Here is a 27,696-nt window from a genome sequence, read left to right on the forward strand (position 1 = left end):
CAAATCACCACAAAGGCCTACAGACGCAACTAGAAGGGGGGAGGGGTTCACCGCGCGTTCCCGTTTTTCGTTGAGTCCATCTGATCGCACCTATGAAATGAATGCTCATCAACTACCTCAGTTCTGCATTTTTCTAAAATAAATATGGTAACATGTGCCAACACTTTAGCATACCGTTGCCCCTGTTATCCAATTTTTGAAGCTCCAACACAGCCTCCTCACGAAATGTAAAAGGCCGGTCACACACTAACGTGTAGGTAGCCATGAGCCAACTTTTTCATTCGACGTCAACGGTTCGGCTTTTTTAGCAGTTCGTGCCGCTCCAGTATCTTTGTAAACAAACCTCGCTGAGATGAAAATGGTGACCGTGATAAGTCTCATTGGCTTCTTCTCCCAAGCGAGAAGACGATAAATCTCACAGAGCCTGCCTATATTTTCTAATCGAGCTTATAAACCATTGCCGTCTCCATAAACAAAGTTCGCTTCGCGCTTCTTTCAAGTGAAAAGCGCGACACATGTCCCCTTGCATGCACTTACGAAAATCCCATATATGGACCTATATGAATATTCCCATATATGGCTACAAAAGGAATTGGGCATATCAGGCTTTATGTGAAGTCCCCATATATGGGCCATATATAACCTTATATGCCCAATTCCTGATGTAGCCTTATACAGCCTGATATATCTAACACATGTACATTCATATATAGAAGTTGCTATATACAGCCATATATGGCAATCCCCTATATATGGCTTTATATAAAAGCATCTATATAAGGTCAAACATGGCTTTATATTGACACTTTTATATATCGCCATTCAGATTATTCATCTATATGAATTCATCTTGTGTCACCGGCTGAATTATAGCTCCACAAGGCATTCTGCAACAAGAAATATTGCTGTTTGTTAAAGGTCTGCAGTCGCCATCGTCTTCAAAACAAAGTTGTATCGTCAGACCATTCTAGCTCAAGTTATCCCCATTATACCTCATGTTATTCTGAATATTCTGAAGGCATTATTGCTAAAATGTAATTTGGCAGCTCATTTAAAGTTGTGGTGGGCACATGGCACTGTTAGTCCACTTTTCCTGAAGAGATACATTTTGTGCAGGTTTATTGCCCCACTCGCATGTGTGTGTGTGCGTGTGTACGTGTGTTTTAGTCGGCCCTCAATGCCAATTAGCCCAATAATCCTTGACCAACTTCCAAACCATTGAAGACATCCGATTTCAAGCACAAAACGGCGTCCGGTATATTTTGTAATTGACGATGACGATAACCGTGGTCTTTCTCTTTGTACCATGCGAGTGCACCAAATTGACCTCACCGGAACAATAAAAAATTAATAAAATCATACAATATCTACATCAGCGATAAAGTTGCAAAAAATCTACATCTATCCCATGAGCAACACGCATTCTATTCTCTTCCACGTCTTTCGTAGGGTGAATATCTTGATCCTGCTATATGTCACAGGCATACACGGGAAAGAGGGTGGCGTTATCTCTTCCTCCCCCCCCCCACATTTTAATTTTGCATGTGTACAGATACAAACGCCAACACGAACATATCTAAAATCTTTGTCGCTACACCACTGTATGTACAATCTGTTGCGTAGCCCCAGCTCTTTTCTTACACTACACCGTAGAGTTACTGGACATGGTTGACTGTACATGGCACGTAATGGAGCCATGTACAGGAACTCATATGATGATAATTATGATGATTTGAGGCTGATTCCTGTGAATCGGGCGGGCAAGATTAACTTGTTTTAGTCAGAGAACAAGAAAGAAACCTAAAAGTAGATTATAAAAATAAAATACTCCACAGGAGTACACACCCCGTACCAGTCTGCACGCCTTCAATTTTCGTCCGCGTATTTCATTCACCACGGACACGAAGCGCCATCTTTCGAACGGAGATGAGAACCCGCTCTTCGGCAAAACGCAAAGCGAACGAAACAATCGATCAACGCGCGCCGCGCAGCTTTGCGACTACCTCCGACAGATGGCGGCAGCGCCGTGCGCGCGAGCCCTCAATCCTTCCGAAGGAGGGTCCACCTTGTTTATCCCGGCTCTCGCGAGGCCACTCTCACTGACTTCGGGCTCGACGACCAGCTGTTTACGTTATTGTCGGCAGCAGCGGCGGCGGCGGCGCATCGCCAAGCAGGCATAGCGCGCGAGCCGCGGAGAAAAGAAAGAAATGTACATATAAAGCCCGTTGACGCAGAGGGATCCCGGAGTAGAGTGGAGCTGCTTTTCCTCCCATTGCGACGAAGACGACACCAGAAGGACGGATCCAGGGTGTCCCTAGTGCCTACCGCTCCCGAAGGCGTCTCAGACCCGCCCCAGATTTGTGAATCAGCTTATAGGGCACAAGTGCACATTTTAGGGTGCGTTTTCTTTGATAAACACAAGTTTAGTGAGATCTAACGAACAGTCATGCCAAGGAAGGAAAGTAAAGGGGACGAAATTAGAAGTGATTGCAATGTAAATGTCAAGAAAGAAAAGTAGACGAAATGAAAACTTACCGTAGGTAGGGACCAAGCATGTGACCTTCGAATAACGCATCCTATGCTCTACCATATGAGCTACCAAGGCGGCTGTGGGCCACCATGGCGATGCTCTACCAACTGAGCTACCGCCGTTTCGGATACGCCGAGGCGGCGAAACCCTTTCTGGCGCGGCGCAGGTACCAGTCAGATGATTCAGAGACATTTATTGCGGTTTTTAGAATGAATGAAACAACTTTATTGTGAAATCCGGCTAGTTGCCGGTCCGGGCCAGACCGCTCAGATGGAGGATGGAAGACCTTTTCTCCCAATAGCCTCCCTGGTGTCAATAAGATATTACTACCTGTAATTTCTGTAGTTTATCCTATACTTTAGACCCTGCAAGCTCATTTCGCGGCGATTTTTAGCAACGTTGTGGCTTCGTTTAAGACCCGGATAAACCACTGCCCGACTATGCGGCATGAGACAGGAGACGGACGATAGGGGCTCACTCCTCATTCACAGGCGCTCGTCGAAGCAAATTTCACCATTCACTTGACAGAATTGACCACAGCGCCGCTGCTCGACTGAAAATGACGCTGCGCTTCTCAAGAGTCACTCCCATCGACTTTCTAGAGGCGAAGCGTTGAGCGAAGGGCCCCGCCGCGGTGGTCTAGTGGCTAAGGTACTCGGCTGCTGACCCGCAGGTCGCGGGTTCGAATCCCGGCTGCGGCGGCTGCATTTCCGATGGAGGCGGAAATGTTGTAGGCCCGTGTGCTCAGATTTGGGTGCTCGTTAAAGAACCCCAGGTGGTCAAAATTTCCGGAGCCCTCCACTACGGCGTCTCTCATAATCATATAGTGGTTTTGGGACGTTAAACCCCACATATCAATCAGCGTTGAGCGAAGGGGCGTTGAGCGAAGGGCCAGGGCAGTAACCCCGGCCGTATACGGGTGGGGGGGGGGGGGGGGTCTACAATGCACTAGCAACATGCGTCGCGCCGGGGAACCCCGAAGACCAGCGGAGCTTTCCTCTAATTGCGACCGAGATTTGATATGTGGGGTTTAACGTCCCAAAACCACCATATGATTATGAGTGACGCCGTAATGGAGGGCTCCGGAAATTTCGACCACCTGGGGTTCTTTAACGTGCACCCAAATCTGAGCACACGGGCCTACAACATTTCCGCCTCCATCGGAAATGCAGCCGCCGCAGCCGGGATTCGAACCCGCGACCTGCGGGTCAGCAGCCGAGTACCTTAGCCACTAGACCACCGCGGCGGGGCAATTGCGACCGAGACCACGACGACGCCAGAAGCAAAGAGGACATCGAGGGCATCCCCCGAGTTAGTTCGCCACTCCCCACAACGTTTCAGACACGGACCGAATTTATGGGGCAAGTTTCTATAATAAGAAAAAGAAGAGAAAAGTCTCGCCCGTAACTGTCGGTTGTAAAAAGGACCCCTCAACAGCTCGGTCCAGGGATAGGGTAATGGGAGTAAAAAGTACAAAAGAAGAGGAAAAGTGTATAGAAGGGTATATTTAAAAGAATAAAACGCCTTCGATCGGTCTTCCACACGGACCACACGAACACCGGATTTATGAATCAGTTTAGAGGGAGAGCCACTCAAGTAAGGGCAGCAGCACTGAAACGCTGACCACGCGCAGAAGAAAAACGCGTCGCATGAGGATTAGAACTCATAACGAGTGGATATTTTTTTATTATTTACAGTACCTTACAGAGCCCTCGAGGGGCATTTTGTAAGGGGGGCGGTACAGATAATATGTTAGAAAAATATATATACATATATATCTACACATGCATAGGCAAATATTGAATATAATAGAAAATGCCGTTCAACTTATGAACATGTAAGCAAAATACATACTAGAAAACTGAGTTACAGTATGTGAAGGTGAAATACAAAAAAATAATATTATGACAGTAACTACAACCTAGCAATAGTGCGAAAACATCGGCAACAGTCCTATAAACACTGATGATTACGAAGATGCAATAGAGCAGTTTTTGGTGCATAAGTATTTTTTAAGAGTATGATAGAACTTTGCGTGGTCTTGTTCTGACGCCAGATCATGTGGCAAATCATTCCACAAACGAATAGCTCGTCGAAGAGCCGACTGGTTGAAAGCGTTAGTATTGCCGTACATGCGTGATAAGCTAAAGGTGTTATGTAGTCTGCTCGAAGTTCGATGTGCTTGATTAAGGTGAACAGATGGCATATATATATATATATATATATATATATATAGAGAGAGAGAGAGAGAGAGAGAGAGAGAGAAGTTATTTGTGCGAAATAGCCAGGAAAAACCCAGACTCTTCTTGGCAGCAAATCTGTACCGTGAGCCAAAGAGACTTCTCGCTAGAGCGCACTGACGTGTTCAGGCGGAAGGGGGGGGGAGGATGTTTTTTTGCCATCGTTTCGAGAAGGTGCCTAACCTAATGTCATCTGAAAAAAATTCTTAATTTCGCAAGTGTATTCACGCGCACACAAGTACAAACAACTCACGCAGAAACGCGCAAAATAAAGTTAGTCGACCCCCCTCACCCCCCCCCCCGCCTTACTCACCCTCACTTAAAAAGAAAATTCATCGTTACGCCATTGTCTGGGCCCCGCCACCATTGAACCCCTTCGTGCAAGCCTAGCACGTGCGTACGCGATCTCCCTATAGTTGCTGCCGCGCGCCCGGATGTATACTTCGTGTGCATAGGCGGTAGAAACACGACTATACCGTCTGCGGAAGCAATGAACCTGCTGCACTCGAGACACGCGCACGGCCTCAGCGTGACGCCGCAGCTGTAAATCAATAACCTCTAAGCCACTCCGTTAGACAAGAAAAAAAAACAAAAAAGAGGAAAGAAGAAAGGAAACACCCGTCGAAAGGTGAAAACTCGACATTTTCGAAAGTTAACCATCAAAAAAAAAAAAACCTTCGCGCACATGGTCTGTAAGTTGCGCTTCGCACGCGGCTCGAAAACAATGGGCCGAGGATGTGCCACCTGCGCCAACGTTCAGAAAAGGTCTTCCGGTGGTTTTATTTAGTTATAGAGGCTGATTTCGACGTCGTCGACGTACACGCGAGAAACCTGGCGCCAGCGGGCATTTAAAAGCGAATGCAGCCATTCAAGATGCTTCGGTTGCATTCGTTACCGGCACACGCCCTTTTTATCAACAACTGACGCTCTCACGATCGTGCGCCTAGGGGGCCACCGGCCGTTATACGATGCGAAAATACAGTCGTTTTTATCGACGTGACTCAGCATTTTGATGTTGCTACGTTTCGTTATTGCTTGGAAATTACCACATGTCGTCTTTCAAGCGAGCCGCAACATAAGTGTTGCCACTGCTGGGCACGTAAATTAAGCTCCTTTCTCCGGCATGCAGCATTAAAACGGAGGAGCGCTATTTTGTAAGTGTTTTATCACAGAATAGGGGCCGGCTCGAGCGGAACGAAGCAAACAGCCAATCGGAGAGCTGAGAAAATTCGGAAGCATGAAGGAATATACAATTATAGCTGAACATAAGCATTGGCAAACATCTACCCTTCTCTTACCTTTATTTTTTCTTCTATCCCTTTAATTCTCATTCTTCCGTTTTCCCGCGCGGTGCTCTGAAGGTGTCCTCCATAGAGAGAGACAATAACAGCAGCACGCTTACTTCTTGCTTTTCCCTTTTCAAAGTCACTCTCATTGGCAACATTGCTTTTTTTTTTTTCAAGCTTGAGATTGAAAACCGAGATGCATTTCACAATTCATTACGTTAATGTACTAAGCGTACGGTAGTTGGCGTCGCAATCGGGAGAGTCACTTAGCGGTGATTTGCCCCAAACTATCGGCGCGGAATTCGGGTGAGCCCTTATGATAGAGGCTAATTTCGATTCTCCGTGCTTTAGCGTTTACGGTTCGATACAATCAAAGTCATCAGGAGACTGTTTTGTAAGCAGTTCTATCGATAAAACGGGGTACTCCACCCGTTCAGAGCACATTACGTGACTATTCTCACGTCTTGACCGTCAGACTAGTCTCGACCAAACCCGTGCGGATCCCTCTCGGTCTTCCGTTGAATCCCTTACCCATTCTATGCTGGAACGTTTACGAAATAGCCGCTCAATTGAGAGGTTACGTTGCGCAATGTGTTAGAAAGAAAGAAAGAAAGAAAGAAAGAAAGAAAGAAAGAAAGAAAGAAAGAAAGAAAGAAAGAAAGAAAGAAAGAAAGAAAGAAAGAAAGAAAGAAAGAAAGAAAGAAAGAAAGAAAGAAAGAAAGAAAGAAAGAAAGAAAGAAAGAAAGAAAGCGGTAGGGCAAGCAGGCACACACCAAGCGTAACTCCTTCACGTTTTCCAAACAGGAGGTTGGCAACCGAAATTCGTCTTCTGTGTTCCAACGGGTCCTCGTGTTCGCGTACGTGTGCGTTACATAAAGTATACATCAAGCCCTCACAAGACAGATAATCGAGGCCGCGGTCTCTGGCCCACTACGCCTATAGCTCATTTCACCGCACCAAAACCGTTTACATAAGCAGCTTCCATCATTCCGAACGTCGTACAGAGCTGAGAATCTGGTTATTGCGTGTTACGTAAACTCCTTCATCGACCTCTGCGGCAGTCTGTACACTGCTAACGCCGCAGAGAGCTGCGCGAAGCGAGTCGCCACGTTGCCCATAGTCGCTCTTGCACGTGCTCTTGACGTCATGCGCTACGGTAGGGCGAGTGCCGACGCCTATTGGTCGGTGCCATAGCAACGCGATTCTGAAACATAGACTCTGCAGTACACCACCTGGACTACGTGGAGAATTTTTTTTTCTTTGCTTCCTCGCTCATGCTGCGCCGACGCCCGTTCTCACTAGCTCACGAAAATCATTCCATAAAATACATATTACAATAAAAAAGTTCTACAGGCGCATATCGCTAATAATTTGATCACAGCCCCTACATTAGTCACCTGGAAACACGGCACGGTCGTCATTCACACTCCCTTGCCTTAACTCCGTATTTCTCCAAAACTAATCTCTTCAAATTTTCGTTTTTCCCGCGCACAATCCGTGAGTGGAACAATTTACCGTTTGCCGCCCTGCTGTCGACAGAGTCTATTGACGCACGTGTTTTCCTGGGGATGTAAAAACGTTTTGCAGTTTTATTATCCACTGATCCTTTTTGTTGATTGCTTACTTTCAGAGCCATGTTGCTTTCCCTTTGCGATTCTCGCAAATGCGATTCTCGCAATCCCACTTAATTCATTGCTGTTATGATAAGCTTGGTTGCATTATTGTTGTATGTGTGTGATGATTGGATTATTGTATGCCGTGTGATGCTTGGCTTGATTGCCTTACTGCCTGTACCATTCCTGCTTGGGCTCCATGCCTGCAGTATCTTGTAAATAAATAAATAAATAATGGTCAGCGCAAAACAAGGACATGCACGACATAAGAGCTAACAACCTTAAGTTAAATAAAAAAAACAGAAATACATAAACACAAAGGAAGGCCCTAAAAATCTTAAGAAACCCGACCAAGCAATCTAACCACTTTTGTTGTAAATATGAAACCTCATCATCCTTGAGAGTGATTAAAAGGTTGGCTCACGCACCTGTCTTTTGCTTTTATCATTTCAAACGCTCAAGCAATTTCAAGCATGTGCTTCTCCCTGTGCCCCGTAAGTACGTTCAAACTAGCCCACTTTGCTGCATATAAATAAAGCTTACCATATAGATAACATAATTGAAAAAACAATAAACAAGGTCAATCACTGTAAGGACCGCTTATACGTACAAGATAATCCACTGATTTCAAGTAGGACAGCACGTGAACGATGTGCGAAACCACAAAAAAAAACTCCAAGCTCGAAATTGTGTATTACAAAATATATCGAGAATGCGAACGTATAACTAAGATGTTGCACACTATACACGGTCAAGTGTTGTCTATGGCAATACATGAACATTTAAAGGGTTACACTCTCTGATCCTGTAGCGCAAGAAAGTATCAGACACGGGACAAGGCAGCGCACGAAAGGGGGCGCTGAACTTCCAATCAGATTTGTTTTGAAGAGAGTGTGCACAGTCTCGAGACGCGAAAAATAAAACAAAACAGGCAAGAAGCCCCCCCCCCCCTCAACTGCCATACGCAGTTATGTATTACCAACACGCCAATGTTCACACTTTTTGTCGATTACACTCTCGTTCGGTGTCATGCAGAATTTCAAACATGGTATACAGTTCAGCAAGATCGGTGATGGGGGGCATACTTGAGTAGATATAGGAAAACAGCGCGATTGAGTATGTAAAGAGAAACCGTACTGGAAGTGGCAGTAGTAGTAGTAGTAGTAGTAGTAGTAGTAGTAGTAGTAGTAGTAGTAGTAGTAGTAGTAGTAGTAGTAGTAGTAGTAATATTAATAGGCAGAAGGAGATAAAGAGCAAAAGTATTACTTTGCAATTACATAATTTAATCTACTGTATACCACAACACTACACAACATTAACCTACAACCAGCCGATGTCAGTTTATATTTAGGTAGCACTTACCAGATCACAATACCTGCTACCCGCACACTCTAGCAAAATCACTAGTGTAGATGCTGCGACACAGTAATAATGTTTACCCCCAAAAGGGTGTAAATGGGCTTGTTCCATGGACGACACCTTACGGGTGTTAACTCAGCACCTTCCAAAAGGGTGCTTTCAAAACTGTAGGGTGTTACAAAAACACCCTAAAAAGGGTGCCTTCAACGTCCTCCACTTTTTTAACACCAACTGAGCAGGGTGCGAGAAGAGTGCACAAGGGTATACGCGAGTGAATACGCCAGTCCGAGACATCTATCGCCGTTCCCCGATCTGAACGGCCTCCAAGACCTGCCCGCCTATTGTAACACGTTACCTGACAGGCGGGCTCGGGATACTACAAAGCGATACGGGTTCAAGTATTGAAATTGCGCGTACCGGGGCAGGGGTGCTGCATCAATAATTCAAATCTACGAAACTGGGGCGTCCTCATTCGTCCCCGCCGTCTCGCGTTTGCTTGTTCCATCAGCTACACGGTCTGCACAGTTGGTGATGTATACGGTGCATCCGCTAACGTTAGCCTGGAGGTTGTTTGTTTTATTTTGCGTTGTGCCTTTCTTTTTTTTTCTAGTTAGCTAAGACACCGGTGCACAAACGCAGTACTGTCGGTGAAAGTGGACAGTCGACAAACCACCCTGCAGGTCAAGTCAAAGTCACTCCTGCTTGGGCCTGTCATAACCTGCAGTATTGTGAAATGAATGAATAAATAAATAAATATTTAACTAGTCATAAAACTATTACACCTTGTGATCAAATCCAAAGAACTAATATCATCATCAATGGGTATATGCCCCGGAACTCTGGGAGGACCCCCTCCTCACCACCGGTCCACTAAAAACGAAGAAAGCTATACAGTTACGGGCCAACAAATGGACGAGCAGCGATGCATGTGAGCCGAAGAACCCGAGTGCGTACAACGAGAGAATATGGAGGTTCCTTAGCAAACCATGGAAACACGTTACGGAAATACGACACGGTTCCTTTGCGTGTTGTTCGCGTACAATTGTCGCGCATGCGCGCTCGTCAGCCGGTTCCGTGCTGCCGCCTTTCCGTAACGTGTTTCCCTAGCTTGCTAAGAACCTCTAGTACAAGGCAAGGGGAAAAGGCAAAGTGTGCAGCGAGACGATCCCGATGTGATGGAAGGTCTACGCCTAAGACGACGTGCCCGAAGGTGTCTATACAGAGAGGTGCCAACGCGCGGTTTCAGCGCGAGTTTCTGTCTCCGGAGTTTCGACACCCTTGTCAAGCATGTGGTTTATTTCGAACCTGCCTTCGCAGATAATCGACGTATAAAAAAACCTAAAATCGTCTAGCTAAAGCCTGGCAATGATCTAAATGCAACCTATAAATCGCATCACTTAGCTTTGCTTATAGGAACACCCTAAAAGCAAGTATAATATTTTCAAAATTGTCGCTGTTGCAAGCCATGCACTGCCTGTAGCTCAAGCATCGCCATTTTTTTTTCTCTATGAGTTATTGCCAGCTTCTTTTTTCTGAGTGTGTCTATGAAGTTCGCGCGAACTTAGCCGGAGAAACTAGTGCATACACGCTTAATTATGTCGTTACAGGCGTCCGCTTCCTCGAGACGTTCTCATCGCGACGGTATACTAGTCGTGCTGCTCGTTCCATGCACGACCAGTTCTCGTTCTGCGCTGCAGAAACGCGAGGCCGCCACAGCATGCGAAATACGCACGCGCGCGCGCGCGCGTGTATTGTTACGTGGCGTGACGAATTCACCGGCAGCTCCGAGACCGGCGTCGCTGGATAGGTTTAACCCGACCGGACGCGCGAGGAAAACGTACCGCTCGCGCATTGAGTCATCTCATCACCGACCAGCATTATATTAGAAAGAAAGAAAGGAAGGAAGAATGAAAGAACGCAAGAAAGGAAGGAAGAATGAAAGAACGCAAGAAATGAAAAAAGAACGAAAGAGAGAGAAGAAAGGGAGAGAGAAAGAAAGAAGACAGAAGCTAATATATAAAAAAGGAAAGAAGCAAGAAATAGTGAATGAAAAAAAGACAAGCAAAGAAAGAAAGGAAGACATTTCAGAGCAGCCTCACTACAGTGAAGACAGAACCCTGCGGAGCCAGCGGCTGCACGTCCTTCGGCAACCGGCATTCGCGTCGTTTCCCCGCCCATCTTCGGCATCTTCCACACGCGCTCACGACCATTCAATTACCACCTGTTCTCCACTCCGCACGTCCCACAACGAGTTCAGAGAGCAACTGCACCGCTATGGTGTGACTGCACAAGGAAGGCGCGCTATAGGTCGCGCACAACAACACGGAATAACGGCCATAACCCGAGTCTCCATACGCCACGAGACTAAGCGCCACCGCCGAATATCTCGACGCTCACGAAAGGTTAATTAGCATCGGGGGCGGTGGAGACGGGACAGGCGAGGTGCGGTGGCGTAAATCCAGAAAAATCACAAAGGGGTGTCCGGACACAAATCCGACCGTGGCGGCCATGGTATATATTTGTTTTTATTAAAATATGGGTGGTAATTTTATTCACATAATTAAATCATGCTTTGAAATATAATTTTGGCAAACGATCACGGGGTCCAGGCTCGAGTAGTTGTATTGTTCTATTCAGTCGTCTTTGAACCGGCCGAGCAGCCTCTGCGACAGCTGAGCGGTACTGAACACAGGTACACGTTAAAAAATAATCAGCCTTGACAAAAGTTGAACCAAGTAATTAAAAAATGTGTTCTAAAGCTACATCTCGAGGGAGGACACTTCCAAGGGGTGTCCCCCTTCCCCAGCCTGAACACAAGGGGGGTCCTGACCTCCCGATTTACATCATGGCTTGGAGCGCCGAAAAATATGTTGTTCCGGGCATCATTTTTCCGACCGACTCGAACTGTATAGACAACTCCGTCGTAAATAAAGAACGTTCACGAAGCCACTTCCGTCATAACGTGCGCACTAGTTGGGAACGAGTCACCGAGCATGAGGCGCCGTTCACTGCAGAAGACTGCGCGGAAGATCAATTGTTCGGCCAAATAATTTTCTTTCTTTAGGCACACATTCTTCTTATATTCACAATGCCGTGCGGATAGTACGTTAATCCCTTCCATATCCAAAGCAGAGGGTCAGTGAAAAGCTGGTTTCTTCAACCACGCACCACCCTAGACACATGGTGAGACGGTATTAGCGCGTCGTTCCTTATAGTGACGTTCCGACACAGTATCATCCTTCTCCAGCGTTTGAGGGAAAACGCGACAAAATGTGCTGGTCGACGCATAACTAAGCTTTTGCCTTTCTTTTTTTTGGGGGGGGGGGGGGGGGCGGCGACCGCCGCAACTCATCGCTTCGTCAACGCGTACGGTATAAATAAAAGGATCCAGTTTCACCCCGCTTCAACGGGGCAACAAGGCTACGCACGCCGAAACATTCACGAGGCAATCTGCTAGTTACACTCTGCGTAAGCAGTAAAATGTGCAACGGGGGCGTTCCATTAAAAAGAAAAAGAAACACTGTGCTCTAAGAAAAATAAGAGTCATTTGACTGTTTTTCGTAACATAGATATCCATGCTGTTACCTCGCTTGAGAGAGACATGTTAACTCTCTTCTGAAGAGATATGCGTCTCACGATTCCACAAGAGAGATTTAATGTGACTCTTATTAAAGAGAGTTCTATGCCAGAGAGGCATACGCGCAACAGAAAGAAAATACAAGGAGTTTTTATTTAGCCTAGAGATGTAGTTTATCGGCGAAATTCCTTCACGTTTGGGGGTCCCAACGTTCTACCGGAAGGGGAAATGGTGTCGCCTGGCAGCGTACAGATAAGGCAGGCATGCACAAAATTTGATCCCAGGCGACTCCTACACCCTAGGAAAAAAGAGAAAAAAAGGAGTACACGTGACTCCGTTGGGATAGTCCCGACTTGAAACGTATATAATGACTCTCTTTAGAGAAACACGTTAACTCCCTTGTAGGTCGCACGACTCTCCGAAGGAAGTATAACGGCTCCCAAAGAGAGTTGACTTGGCTCTTAAAAGAGTGTCATATACGTGGCAAGCTAGAACTCTCAAACAAGAGTAAAAAAAATAGTCAACGGACATTTTTTTCTTAAGAGTGTACGAAGCCATTTCTCCCTTTCTCAAAGACTCTCTTAGAGTGTACAAAGACACCCCTCCTCTCTCTCTCTCTCTCTCCTGCGCGCCCGGGGCAGTACTAATAAGACACGGAGGGAACCATACACGCAGAACACAAAGGGTGTCAGAACGGCATAAAGACGGCAGAAATCCTTAAACTACAAGAAAAATAAAAGAGAGAAAGAAAAACCGTGGCAATCTCCCCAGAGCGCCGTCATTCAAACGGGGTTGCCCCTCGACGGACGGGCTTCGGGCTCGACGCGATGCAAGTCGTGATTGAAACGCTCAACTCCCCGGTCGGTCGTCGCCAAAGCGGGAAACGAACCAAAAGTAAGGACCTCCAAGCAAAAACGAGAGCAGCACGACCGAAGCAATCGTCGGGAGAATTGCTAGCCCACTTACCGCTTTCAAGAACACAAAAAGAAGTGCAAAAAGAACAGTGATGTACAATAAATAGGGACGACTGCATTCAAAGTAAAAAAATGAACTTATAAAGAAGTGGGTATGATCCGCGTTGGCGATCCGTGCTGGGAAAGATGAGAAGCGAAAAAAAAAAAGAATGTGGGAGACGTAATAGCGGGGCAATCGGAAAGACCCGCAAAACGCAGGAAGCGTGCTTCGTGAATCCCGTTTTATTCGAAGTGTTGACCCCCTTCCCTCCACATCTCCTCGTTGCTATCATTGCATTCGCTTCTCTTTCGGCACTGCGATTCAGTTACATCCGAGAGACGGTACCGGGAATGACACGATGCGTGAACAGAACATGAAGGACGGATGAAAAAAAAATGGAAAGTGGCAACGTTGCTCCTGTGAGCACGGTACAGAAGAAAGGACTGACAAAATTTAAATAGAAAAAAAAAACATACGGACCATACTGGCGCGTTTTTTTTTTTTCTTTTTCCGAGACAACTATAGCTGCATCCTCGTCAGCGCTTGAAGCTTATGCCGCGCGTCTTCCTATAAAGGGCGCGCATTCAGTGCACGGTTCTCGGGAAGCACTGCCACTGGAGCCGACACTACTCGAAATAGTTCGGTGCAGCAAAGGCTACACGGCGAAAAGGACGGACGGCCAATCGGACGGGCGAATGGATTGTAAGACCGTGTCTTTTTGTAAACGGGCGTGTATCTGTGCGCCACTACATTCTGAAAAAAAGTTATTGTTCTTTTATGACGGCCTAAAATCTTGTCTACATCAATTAAACAACTGATCCAAAAGAAACAGAAAACTAAATTCCTATCAAAATTTTCATCTCTAACAGCAGAATGATCTCATTTTTCCCACAATGTTTTTTTTTTCTTGTCATTTATCTTCACTCTCTTTGCCACCAATACTCTATCCACGCTCGAACGCAGTGGTCTAGTGGCCAAGGTAGTCGACTGCAGACCCACAGGTCACGGGATCGAATCCCGGCTGCGGTGGCTGCATTTTAGATGAAGGCGAAAATGTTGTAGACCCATGTGCTTAGGTTTATAGTGCACGCTAAGGAACCCCTGGTAGTCGAAATTGCCCCGCCGCGGTGGTCTAGTGGCTAAGGTACTCGGCTGCTGACCCGCAGGGCGCGGGTACGAATCCCGGCTGCGGCGGCTGCATTTTCGATGGAGGCGGAAATGTTGTAGGCCCATGCGCTCAGATTTGGGTGCACGTTAAAGAACCCCAGGTGGTCTAAATTTCCGGAGCCCTCCACTACGGCGTCTCTCATAATCATATAGTGGTTTTGGGACGTTAAACCCCACATATCAATCAATGGTAGTCGAAATTTCCAGAGCCCTCCACTACGGCGTCTCTCATAATCATATGGTGGTTTTGGGACGTTAAACCCCACATATTATTATTATTACTCCAACCGTATCTTCCGCCTGCTGCCGCAGGCGCATTCAGTTTCCCCTTGTTCTCCCTCAAACCGCCGGCCACATGTAGGCTCAAGCATGAAACAATCATCCGACCGGATGTCTACACATTCAATCAAAACACGCTGCTCCGTTTCCCTAGCTTCCTCGCAGAATGCAAACTTTGCTTCTTCACCGAATTTCGTTTTATAACTACGCGTTCTGAGGTAAAAGACTTTTGCAATCTTATGACGTTTTATAACTACGCGTTCTAAGGCTTCGCTTCAACGAGTAAAGCGCTTCCCTTTCAATTAGCGCAAAACGCCGCCCTCCCAATTTCGCATTTGCCCGTTCAGTAGTTGCTCAGCGCCGCTATCATGCGACTCGCGTGGTGTTAACGTCATGGTGACGTCACTCATTTCGTCGATCTCACATCACGTGACGTCATCACGTGATCACTTTTTTTTCATCACTCTCGTTGACGCCGACGCGGAAGGTCACTTGCAGGGTTTGATGAGTTATTTATGTCTTTCCTCTGATTCTTCTTTAAATGACAAATTTCACTAATATTACTCTACCTATAGCTGCCGAGTTTTCGCCTAACTGCGTCCCACATTCAACGCATCGATCCGAACTGCGCGCACCTGTGTCTTTCACATTCCAAACCCTTTTCTCTCTTTTTTTTCTGCTTTTGTTACGAATGCATTTAGCGTGAAGCATTTAGGTTGTGTGCACCTCTCTCAGTGTTTCCGCACGACATCACGGCTGAAAGCATGCACGGCCGAGGACTTCGCTATACGGGGCTCCATTGTTGTGCAGATGCTGCGCAGTGCTATGCACAGCCCACCATCAAAACCTAATTAGGTGCAGCACCAGCACAGGCGGACCCAAACCACAGCATCGAAAATTGGAACAGACGCCACGGAGTTACAGCAGCGCCATTGCACATAACGAGGGCTGTGGAGCGAGCACAGTGTGTTGTATAGCTCGGAGAGCTTAACTAGGAAAGATGAGAAATAAAAAGCAACGCTCAAAAAAAAAAAAGTGGGCCAGACAAAAAGACCGGTTCCCTCGTTTTGAGAAAAAAAATGATGTAAAAACGAACGCACCGACAGCTCTTTGCCAGCGAACGAAACCGAGATTCTTCGCTCGACTGGGCGAGGGTGATTAAACATGGTATTATAGGTCACACCACTGGTAAAAAAAAAACTTAAGCTTGAAAGAGGAATATACAGGGAGAAAAAAGAAGTTCCAGAAGTGACCAGAATCGAGGAGTTAGGTGTCTGGTAGAAGCACGCGCGCGTCGGGGTTCGCGTGCCCGTGATGTAATTCCAGGCACAACACCTGTTAGAACTGTTTGACAAGAAGAAAACCTACCAATGTATGAGACATGTCAATGGTAGTGATTGTGATGTGAATGTTTACACGACAATCAGCACAAGTAACATATCTCATTAAAACAAGCAAGAAAAGCTAGAAAGTATGGGGGCTGTTATTTGTAGTAATTACAATGTAACTCTTTACGTCATAATTACTACAAATAACATCTCCTGTTAAAACTCTCAGACGAAAAAAAAGGAACATATAAGGGATGTTATTAAAAGTCATTATGATGTAATTCAAAACATCATCGCATAACAAATAACATACATTAGAACTAACAGACAAGATCATCAAGAAAAGTATAATTGATGTTACAAATAGTAATTATGACGTAAATTTTTACATTACAATTATTACTAATAACACCTATAGAACTAACAAACAAACAAATCAAGTACAGGGGATGTTATTTGTAGTAATTATTATGTTACTATGTACATTTACATGTACATGCAAACGTTGACACTGCCATAACTACAAATGACATCCCCCGCACTATCCTTCATTTTCTTGTCTTGTTGGTTCTAAGTTATGAGCCTAGCAAAGAAAAACGATCCCTTTGAAATTACCCTTTTGTACCGGTGCATTCCAGAGCTCACGAACGCAGACGCTGTGCTTTGCACCACTGCACAAATCTCCAAGGCCACGCACAAAGAAAAGCGTCGTTGACACATGCTCCACCAGGTGTCACAACGATCCCAGCATGTGCCGACGAGTCCACTCTCAAAGGGAACACTTATGCACAAGGCTTGCCCGAATGTCGTTTCCTCGCAAAAGCTTCGAAGCTTAGGTTTGCATTAGACCACTGGTGTTTGACAGTCCTGGTTCCTTTGGCAAGTTTAGCGCCGGGCCCGAGCAGTGTTTAAACACCCATTCGCAGTTACAGGACCAGCAATACAAAGGGTGCTCATACCGGTGTTCCCTTCACCGGTGGACTCTACTGTTCAACCGCGAAAGCCAAATGCTTATAGTCCCAGCTCAGCAAAGTTCCGAAACATGCAACACCCCCCCCCCCCCTCTTCCCCCGTGGAGAATAGGGGTAACGAAATACGGCCGGTGCGTTTTCTTTTCGTCAGATAAGCCTTCGTCGGCTGCTCTGCCACTCCTACTAGCCCATAGAATATACGACGCACGAGGCGATGTCATCAGCCGAGGAGGAGGAGGTAAAACTTTATTAGACCAAGGGATTTGGGCACTTACGTCCCAGGGTCCCCGCACGACCCCACCGCGCTATGCGTTCATGAGTTCATGCAGTTCCATGACGTGGGCGGCCCGGTCAGTGTCGATTTTCTGCTTGGCCGGGTCCGTCGAGCGCAGCAAGGTCTTCCATTCCTCCCATGTGGTCAGTGGCTCCGGGCCCCGCGGGGGAGGGTCCGCCGGGCATTCCATGAGAATGTGGGTAAGGGTAGCGTGGGGGTGAGTGCATTGAGCACAGGACGGGGCGTACGCTCCCGGGTAAATGCGGGAAAAAAATAGGGGGAGGGAAGGGTGCGGGTCTGAAGGCGACGCCATAATATTTGGTGAAAATTTTTGAGGGATCGCTGGGGTGGTGGGTATAGCTGGCGTTCGGCGCGATATGACTGGGTGATCTCGTTGAACGAATGCATGCGCTCCCTGGAAGAGCCCGACTCCGATTCCGCCGCCGCCCGGTTGATGAGACCTCGGGCGTGGTCATTGGCGGCTTCGTTGCCGGGATTTCCAGAGTGCGCAGGCACCCAGATCAGCTCCACATGGCGGGCCGGGTTTTTGGTGGGCGAGCTGAGAATTCTGAAAGCGCTCTCGTGGACTCGTCCTCGTGCGAAATTTAGGATCGCGGTTTTCGAGTCGGAAAGGACGTACCGGGCATCAGTGTGTGCGAGGGCAAGCGCGATCGCCGCTTCTTCCGAGGATTCCGGGGTGGATGCAGGAGGAAGGTGGAGAGTTGCAATGGGTTGGAGTGTGCGATCAACGACTGCAACTGCCACGTCGTCGCCCGTGCAAGCTGCATCCACCCATACGGCGTCCTCTTCAGAGCCGTAGTATTCGTGGAGAGCTTTTGCACGGGCCTTGCGGCGGGCCGAATGGTAGGTAACGTGGGTGTTTCTTGGGAGAGGTTTAACTATTATCTGTGTGTGTATGGGTCGGGGGATTGGTAGAAGTGTGGGGTCGGCTGCTGGTATGTGAATATTGAGGGTGTTAAGTATGTAGCGTCCGGTGAAAGTCTGAGCTAAACGAGTGTATTGCACTCGTCTGTGGGCCTCAGTGAGTTCGTGTGTGGTGTTATGGAGCCCAAGCTGAAGAAGTTTAGTGGTCTGTGTGTTATGGGGGAGGTGTAAGGCCACCTTGTAGGCTTTACGAAGCATAGCATCCAGGGTGGCTATTTCTTCCTGTCGAAGTCGGAGATACGGGATTGTATAAAGGAAGCGGCTCAGTATGAAGGCATGAATGAGACGACACAAACCATGTTCCTTCATGCCATAGTGTTTTCCAGAAACTCTGCGGACGAGGTGCGAGAGCGCATCCGTCACCCGCTTGAGTTTCCGGATAGTGAAAGTGTTACGGCCGTTATTTTGGATGTGAAGGCCCAAGATTCGGATTGTGTCGACCTCTGGGATAAGGCGCCCGTCCAGAGTAACGGTGATGGGGGCAGTGGGAAGAGTACGTGGTGAAGGGCGTATGAGAAGCAGCTCAGCCGAGACTTACTACGGAACATGACGGCGGCGCAAACGCCGACGCCAGAACCAGGCCCCGAATGCTCACATAAGTGCTAATGCAATAAAATGAATCTTTGACCATAGATTCGTCTCATAATAATGATTCTGTGATGGTTAAATTAACAACCGAGTACGATTGACAGCTAAAATTGATGCACTTTCTCACTCTAGCTGCACATTTTAAGAGCTCAAGTGTATTTCACCGCCGCGTACACACACAAACCAGCCGGCAAACACTTGCCTAATTTGTTTTCTTTCAAGGAATGCTTCGTGAAGCTCGAAATCAAGAAACACTTGCAAGCGTGTACTTACCAACTCTGTACAGTTCCTAGGACGAACACCAGAGGCCAACAATCACCACTGCATAAAATAGAAAAAGGAGACGTGATTAAAAAAATAACAATCAGTGTTAACTTTTTCTTTGATTCTGCAACTACCAGCCGCACCAATAGCATTTTCACACCTTTCTTTGAAAGTATTCCCCAATGAAATCGATGGTCAGTGGGTGTACAGCCACAAGCTTCTTACCTCATCGAAGAGGGTACCAACTCGAAACCATTACTACATTCATTAACCAACATCATCAGCATCAGCTGGACAACCATGTTCCGCGTGACAGTCATGCACTGACCGCTCAGCCACGCCGGTAGCGCGAAAACCGGCTTCGTTTAAACGCACTACACCTCTACCCCCTAACCCCCTTAGGGCCTGACCACACGTACACCTTCGCAGCGCGTCAGAGCATGGCTTTTTGATGCGGCGTCGCATTCTATACCCATAAAGAGAGAGGGCGCACGGCTATGCTAACCCCCGTATTCACAAACGCTCCTCGACTCGACTTTCACCCTTCACTTGACATAGTTGCGCACTGCGCCGCTGCTCGGCTGAAAATGACGCTGCACTACTCAAGAATAGCAGCAAATTATCACTGATATGCAGTGACTTTCCCTGCCTAGATATGGCGCTCCCATCGGCTTTCTCAAGTGAAGGTAGAGCGTTCTAGAATACGGGGGTAAGTCGCGCGTCCTCTTTCTTCACAGGGAGAAAGCGCGACGCCACGTCAAAGAGCCACGCGCCGACGCGCTGCGACGCGTACATGTGGTCAGGCCTTTAAAAAGAAAGAGCAGTTCAAGTAGAGACTCGTATATTCAAGCACACATAGTAAGGTAATTTCCCGTTAATGAACATTAATAACTGTAAAAAGTGGAGAAAATGATTGATTGATAATTTCAGAATTCAACGTGCTAATCCAACGCGAAGAAACAGTGAGATCGCGAGAAACTTCACTGTCACACAGGGGGTTCCCTCCGGATCCGCTCTTACAAACTCAATTCATTTAAACATGAGGCTATAAGATTACATCAGAGTATTTCATATCAAAAATATATTCTGACAATGAAAACAAACGTATGTTAGGTGCCCGCCGGCCGTGAACAGAAAATGCATACACAGGAATTATATTTTCCTTAAATAAAACGAGGTCTGCTTTATTCTCCAAATCTCATCGCTTTCGCTATGCCATATATTCGAACTCACGTCCCCGAGCTTAGCGCAGCACTTAAGTCACCAGTCTACTACTGAATGAACGAATGAATGAATGAATGAATGAATGAATGAATGAATGAATGATACACTCGTTTACATGAAGCTATACCATAACTTCAGTGCGGAAGAACAGGATGGATAGAGAGCTGAAAAAAAGGCATGTACGCCATTGCAATTCATTACTAACAAGCATAAAAATGCTGTTAAGAAACAAAGAAAGAAAGAAAGAAAAACGAGAGATTAAATGCATGAAAGGAAAAGAATGAATAAATGAATTAACGAAAGACCGAAAGGGAGAAGATAGTACGAAAGAAGGAATGAATGAATGCGAAAAAGAAAGAAAGAGAGAGATTGCTTCTCCTTGCAGGCCCTGCTCACCAACGTACGATGTATCTCAGGTGTTCGCGAGAATCTTCTCCTATTAGCATGAGAACTGGTACACTAAATATCAATTCCGCGAAAGCCCGCGAGGCACAGGAACGACCGCGAAAAGTGAAAGATTGCTGCCGCCATCCATCCGTTTGTACAGCGCGAACCTCCGATGAAACGAATACAGATTTCTCAGAAAGGAAGCTTTTCTTTTTTTCCGAACGACGAAAAATCGGTTTCGGTTCGACATTCGATTAGTACAGCTTTCGTGCTGTAAACCAGCAGATCACTTCTTTTATTTATTTTCTTTTCTCTCCTTTCGTCACAACGGGCCCGTTTTATTGAGCACCGCCGGAACCGCAGCGGCCTCTGACGGACGCATGTTCGTCAATATAAGTACGCGTACACAGCAACCGCGAAACCAATAGACGACGCCCCATCGCTCTCGGAGTGTTTACCGCCGCGCGAGGAGTCTATATCGGCGCACGGCTTCTGGGTCACGGATCGATGACGTGCGTTGACGACGGCAAATAGACCACAAGTGGCTCCGCGCGTCGCCGCCCCACGAGTCAGGGTTTCGTTGTAGTTGTAGAGCGGTGTCGCGGCTACACGTAGTACGGCTGCACGTGTCGTGTGTATATATATATATATATATATATATATATATATATATATATATATATATATATATATATATATATATATGTGTGTGTGTGTGTGTGTGTGTGAAGAAGACTACGAAACTTTCGCGGAAGCGTCTTAGCGTTTTCAGCTGGTGGACCAGCTAAAACTCTGACGAAGGCTGATCCATGAGGTGAAAACGTTAGGACACACACACACGTGTGTGTGTGTGTGTGTGTGTGTGTGTGTGTGTGTGTGTGTGTGTGTGTGTGTGTGTGTGTGTGTGTGTGTGTGTGTGTGTGTGTGTGTGTGTGTGTGTGCGTGTGTGTGTGTCCCGAGAAATAGGGACAAGCTGTACGAAGGGCGACTCGACGAACGCCGAGTCAAAGAGCAACGCGAAGCACCCAAAACTGAAGTCTCGATATATGGTCCACCTCAGTGCAACATTGGTTGCAATACTCGGCTGCTGACCCGAAGGTCACGGTTTCGATCCCGGCCGCGGCGGACCCATTTCGGCGGAGGCGAAATGTTAAAGACCCGTGTATACTGTGCCATTTCCGTGCACGTCAAAGAACACCAGATGGTCGAGATGTCGGAGCCTTCCACAACGGCGTCTCCCACAATATGATCGCGGTTTCGGAACGTTAAACCCCAGATATTACTATTACTATCAGGCATCGATTTATTAAGGACAAAGCCTTTAATGATAATTGTTCTCGTTTAACACCTCAAAACCACGACATGATTATGATAGACGCCGAAGTGGAAGGCTGCGGGAATTTCGCCCTCCTGGTGGGGTTCATTAACGTGCACCTTGATCGAAGTGAACGGCCCTCGAGTACTTTCACTTCCATTTAAAATTCGGCCACCACGGCCAGCCAGGATTCGTTCCCGCAACCTTTGGGTCAGCAGCCGAGAGCCATTACACCACCGTGGGCGGTAGGGAAAAGCCCGGTTGCCGATTCACACTCCGCAATCGACCGGTGGCGTCAGCATGTTCCACGGCGCCGACGTCAACAGGAGAGATGCCAAACATCATCGCCACGTGATGACGAAAATCTTATGACGTCATAGATCACCATGTTTACTGGCGTCATCATTATGTCATCACGTCACATCATCGCTTGGTGGGGCCATTACAGAGGCACTGCAAAACGGAAAGTTTTCGGGCGCGGCTGGTGGGAAGAGAACTGAGTACTTCGACTAATAAGAAAACGAAGATTGTCGCTCCTTCAAGTCACCTCAGTGAAAAGCTTTCCGGACCCTGTCAATTGTTGACCCATCTGACTGCGAAGTTATTAATCGCTATCCATGTGAGCGCAGCATAACTATTGAATAAATCAATTATTAAATCGCTTCGCCAATCAATTCATTTCATTTAACGTGCCTCCAAACAACCGGAATGTACTTTAGCTGGCGCACGCAAAAGAAAAGGTTGATACTAAATAATACAGTAAGAACTGTCAGCAAAAGATAATAATTACTGGCATATTGCGACATGATTATGAACGACGCCGTAGTGAGGGACTCCGGATTAACTTTGACCACCATGAGGTTTATTCCTTTGTCCAAGTGCGCACGCGTTCTTCGCCTCTGCACACTCTAAAAAAAAGAAAAGAAAAGAGTGGTGTCCTCCGACTCTTCTTTCATACATTCGAGAGTCCAACGTGTAGCATTCGCCTTAGAGAGTCGCACTGACTTTCAACTGGAACGCCTTGCAACCCACGCCTCTGCTAAAAAGTTTGTGTGACTCTTATCATGAAAGTTATTCCACGACTGTTCCAAAGAGAGTTCATGTGACTCTGCAAAGTGAGTTATACATCCCACAGCTCTCGGCTTTCTCAAGAGAGTTACACATTCCACGACTCTGTCTGACGAGAGTTATACATCATTGCTCATCCAAAAAGGGAGTCAATGTGACTGCCTAAGAGAGTACTGCATTTTATGATTCTTCTAAAGAGAGTCACTGTCCCTCTCTAAAGAGATCCCAAAGTCCAAGACTGTATCGAGACCTCCCTTGCTACTAAACATAGCAGCGCGACATTTCACCTACTAAGCTACCACGGCGGGTTTATCGCAGCACCGAGCAAACAAAATCCGTAAACGCCTCTCGAAAAGACTAACTTATCCCTCCAAAAAAGATAATAATTTTTCTCTGTAGCGGCGTTTACTACGACCGATACAGTTGCAATCTTTACCCTTTCACGAACCGTTCTCACGTTGTGGGCTTCCGCGAAATTGATTTACAAGAGCGATCGATCAGTTGATGAAGTGATACACTGATTGACCGCTCCCCAAGGACAACAATCGCCGCGTTGCCTAGGTGCAGGTATTGAGCTCCACGTTAGAACTGCCTGACGACGTCCGCATAAACGCCCCTCCCGGCGGATGCTACGTTATCAGGCTTTCCCTGCGTTGCAAATGAATCAATTGGCTGAGCGATCGATTATATATCCTAACCAAGCTCCGCATCTGTACTTTCTCGGCGCAGATATCGCGCCGCTTTCGGATTGAGTTACAACTGTAACGTAAGCAAACAAAAATCGACATAGCACAAAACCACACATATAGAAACCAGGCAGAAAATAAAACGTAAAGTACAAAACCAGAAAAAAAAAGTACACTTGACCATTTTTGAAAGCACTATCATACCGCGTATATATATTACTCTCTTTAAAGAGACATGCGAAGTCTCTTCGGAGATTATCGTAAAGTGATAAAAGAGTCATGGGAGTCAAAAGAGACTTAACCTTACTGTTTAAGGAGAGAGTGTCGAAGTTCACTCGATGTAAATGCCCCAAGTTGTCTACAGTGGCAATTAACATGTTATTTACTAATGTATGTAATGTTAACATTCAGCGATACACACTTCAGTGTCATTATTTTATTTATTCACTCATTACAGGAAGCCATGGCTACCGATGTCACCAGACACGAAAAGAAAAAAAAAAAAGCCAAGAAGTCATCGACACCGTCGATACCCACTCGTACGGGAAGTACAGTAACAGGGAGCCAATACAACGCGCCGCGGAAAAAAAAAAAAGATGATCGTGATGGAAAGGCTCTCGATTCGAGCCGTATCGGTTGCTATCGGTCGCTGCCATCTGCGTATTGCAATACGCGGCCGGGCGCCTCGCGTGTCCGGTCGACAAACCGCCGCAGCTGTCGCGCACGAAGAGACGGCTACTGCGGCTACTGGAAACATATACCCCTCTCCGTTCCCGACCACGACGCGACGCAAGTAAGCTTGGCCCTTCCTCCCTACTCGCACATACGCAATCGAGTTTTTTTTGCGCAATACCGAGTTGACGACGGCGATGACGAACAGTCAATCAACCAATCAGTTAATCAATCAATGAAATAGAATGAAAACAACAACAACAGTTATCTCAAATCAACCAATCAGTCAATCGATCAGCCAATCAAAGAAAAAGTTTACTTCACTATGAAATTCTCTACGGTGTTCAGGGCTAAATCAATCAATCGATCGATCCATTCGTGATGAAACAGGGGCAACTTGCACAAGGGCTCGTGCAAGTTACGCTTCTCGAGAACTTAATATCTTGGCATGCCTTTAGCGACATGCCAAGAGTTCATATTGGAACAGCGCAAAGACGAAACACAAAGAAAAGCTATATACATAATCAATCAATCAAGAAAACTTCATTTTTCTCCGAAAATAATAAGATACAAAGAATATTTGGACTGGTAGCTATAAGTGGCTAGTGACCGGCCCAACACAATGTGTATAAAGAACGTATGCGTCAGCTTTGAAGCCAAAAAAGGAGAAAAAAAAACTGAGAGTTACATGAATACGGGCAATACACGTATACATACATGTATGTACAACGCGAACGCAGTCACCGACAACTGGTTGCTTTAATCAAGCGAGATAGAAAACGAAAGGGAGGAAGAACAAAGCATGCACGCGCCACCTACATGCACGTGACAAAAGGCCACACACTCAGTATCACACCGTCTTCTCCAAGTACGTGAGCTCGCAATCACGCAACGAAATCGGCGGTGCCCTAACGAACGCGTCACCCTTTGTGCACACGCACCGCCGTGGTGGTCTAAGGTACTCGGCTGCTGACCCGCGGGTCGCGGGATCGAATCCCGGTTGCGGCGGCTGCATTTCCGCGCGAAGAGGAAAACAAATTCACGCGAAGAGGAAAACAAATTCAAATTAATGAGAGCACAATTATCAGGAAGTGCCCAGCATAACGAAGGCGTCGTATTTCAAGATGCGCCAATATATTACAATCGAAAATCGTCGCAAGCAATCTCTTTAGTTGTTTTTTTTTTATTTCATTCTCGCTACAAGGCTGCAGCTCGATTATATACTGTCACGTACAACGACGACCTCGAGAGAATAGGCCCTTCCCCACTTTTTGATATCCTTTATTATTTGAGCTTCCGCTGATGGCGACGATTCGTGAAGTCTAAATCACAATGCTTCACAGACCCGTTATCAAGTTCCACAAACGTTCGTCTGAATCAATATAAACCGGCACACAACTAAATCATTGGATTGAGCGTGAACAAAGGGGCGGCGCTAGCGGGGGTAGGGGAGGTGCATAGTTTTCTTACGAGGGGGGGGGGGGGGGGGCACCTTAAAATTTTCATCTGCAAGAACAAAGGTAAAATAGAACGCGTAAGTTACGCTCTTTTCTAACCCCCCCCCCCCCCCCCACACACACACACCTACCCTGAAAAGAACTCGCTTGTTAGTGGCGTACCCGACGGGTGGCACGCCAGGTTAGTTCCCCCCACCCTGAATTGTTTTTCAAAAAGGCATAAAAAGCAAAAAAACAACCATTTCAAAAACGTGACCCCCCCCCCCCCCTCCTGAAGAAAATTTCTCGCGTAGTACGCCCCCGCTTGTCGTGAGTGCCCCACTGATAAAAATATCCTGGCGCCGCCACCGCCGCCGAGTCCCCAGCAATCAATATTTATCGAACGGTACGGTGCGACGACAGGTATTCGATCGGCACATGCAAGTTCTCGTCTTGTGAGAGACTCGTCGACCGTTTTGCGAATACAGCGGAATGGTAACGAGGAACCGTTCCCGGTGATGCCACGGATTCCCCGAACGCATGCAGAGGGGGCCCCAACGGTCCGCAAAAAAGAGACGTTTCACCGAGTCAACGTGACGCAGGCCTCTCGTGCGCGCGTATAATGCCATTAGCGTGCACCGCATGCACTCGTGTATGCATACACTCGACGACTCGCTCTCTGGATTTCGTGCCGACCGGTTGTGACCCCGCGATCTCCGTCGACAGCGCAGCTCTGGCCGACCGGGCTCGCCCTACGCCATCTCCCGACGCCGACAAGAGCCCTCGTCGAGTGGTGCCCCGTCCTCCGACTTCTGCGACCGTGTCCATCTTTCCTATTTCCTCTCTCGCTGTCCCTGTGCCTCGCTCCCTCCTTCCTCTCTCTATAAATAACTTTTAATCCTAACCTTTCAATCCCTCGTTAGCCTCATCGCTTGCGAGCTACTGTTGAGGTGTCCCACCTGTTGCAGACAGTTACGGGGCTCAATTTTCTCTTCTTTTCCCTTTAAGAACCACATAATATGCGGGGTTTAACGCCCCAAAACCACCATATGATTATGAGAGACACCATAATGGAGGGCTCCGGAAATTTCGACCACCTGGGGTTCTTTAACGTGCACCCAAATCTGAGCACACGGGCCTACAACATTTCCGCCTCCATCGGAAATGCAGCCGCCGCAGCCGGGATACGAACCCGCGACCTGCGGGTCAGCAGCCGAGTACCTCAGCCACTAGACCACCGCGGCGGGGCCCTTTAAGAACCACATAAGAAAGCATATATACTCGTGCTGACATATTCGTCGGCATGTGCCTTGGTAAATCTCGCATGATGACACATTAGAAGGACTAAAAGCGGGGCCACTTGGTGACAGCACTTGTACATATATTAACACGCAGACGATTGCATAAGCACACCATCTATTAATCTCTGCCCCGCCGCGGTGGTCTAGTGGCTAAGGTACTCGGCTGCTGACCCGCAGGTCGCGGGTTCGAATCCCGGCTGCGGCGGCTGCATTTCCGATTGAGGCGGAAATG

At 47.1% G+C, this 27,696-nt stretch overlaps 1 protein-coding gene across 3 annotated transcripts in view; it reads right to left on the reverse strand.

The window, feature by feature from the left end:
* Positions 1-27,696, reverse strand: part of LOC119164399 (CUGBP Elav-like family member 1-A) — a 646,479-nt gene that overhangs the window by 588,774 nt on the left and 30,009 nt on the right. For all 3 annotated transcript variants that reach the window (XM_075871606.1, XM_075871607.1, XM_075871605.1), the window contains exon 2: positions 19,385-19,432. The gene's annotated coding sequence lies outside the window, so the exon portion shown is untranslated. The remainder of the gene's footprint in view (positions 1-19,384; positions 19,433-27,696) is intronic.

The sequence above is a fragment of the Rhipicephalus microplus genome, chromosome 8 (assembly GCF_043290135.1).
Source record: "Rhipicephalus microplus isolate Deutch F79 chromosome 8, USDA_Rmic, whole genome shotgun sequence".
Taxonomy (NCBI): domain Eukaryota; kingdom Metazoa; phylum Arthropoda; class Arachnida; order Ixodida; family Ixodidae; genus Rhipicephalus; species Rhipicephalus microplus.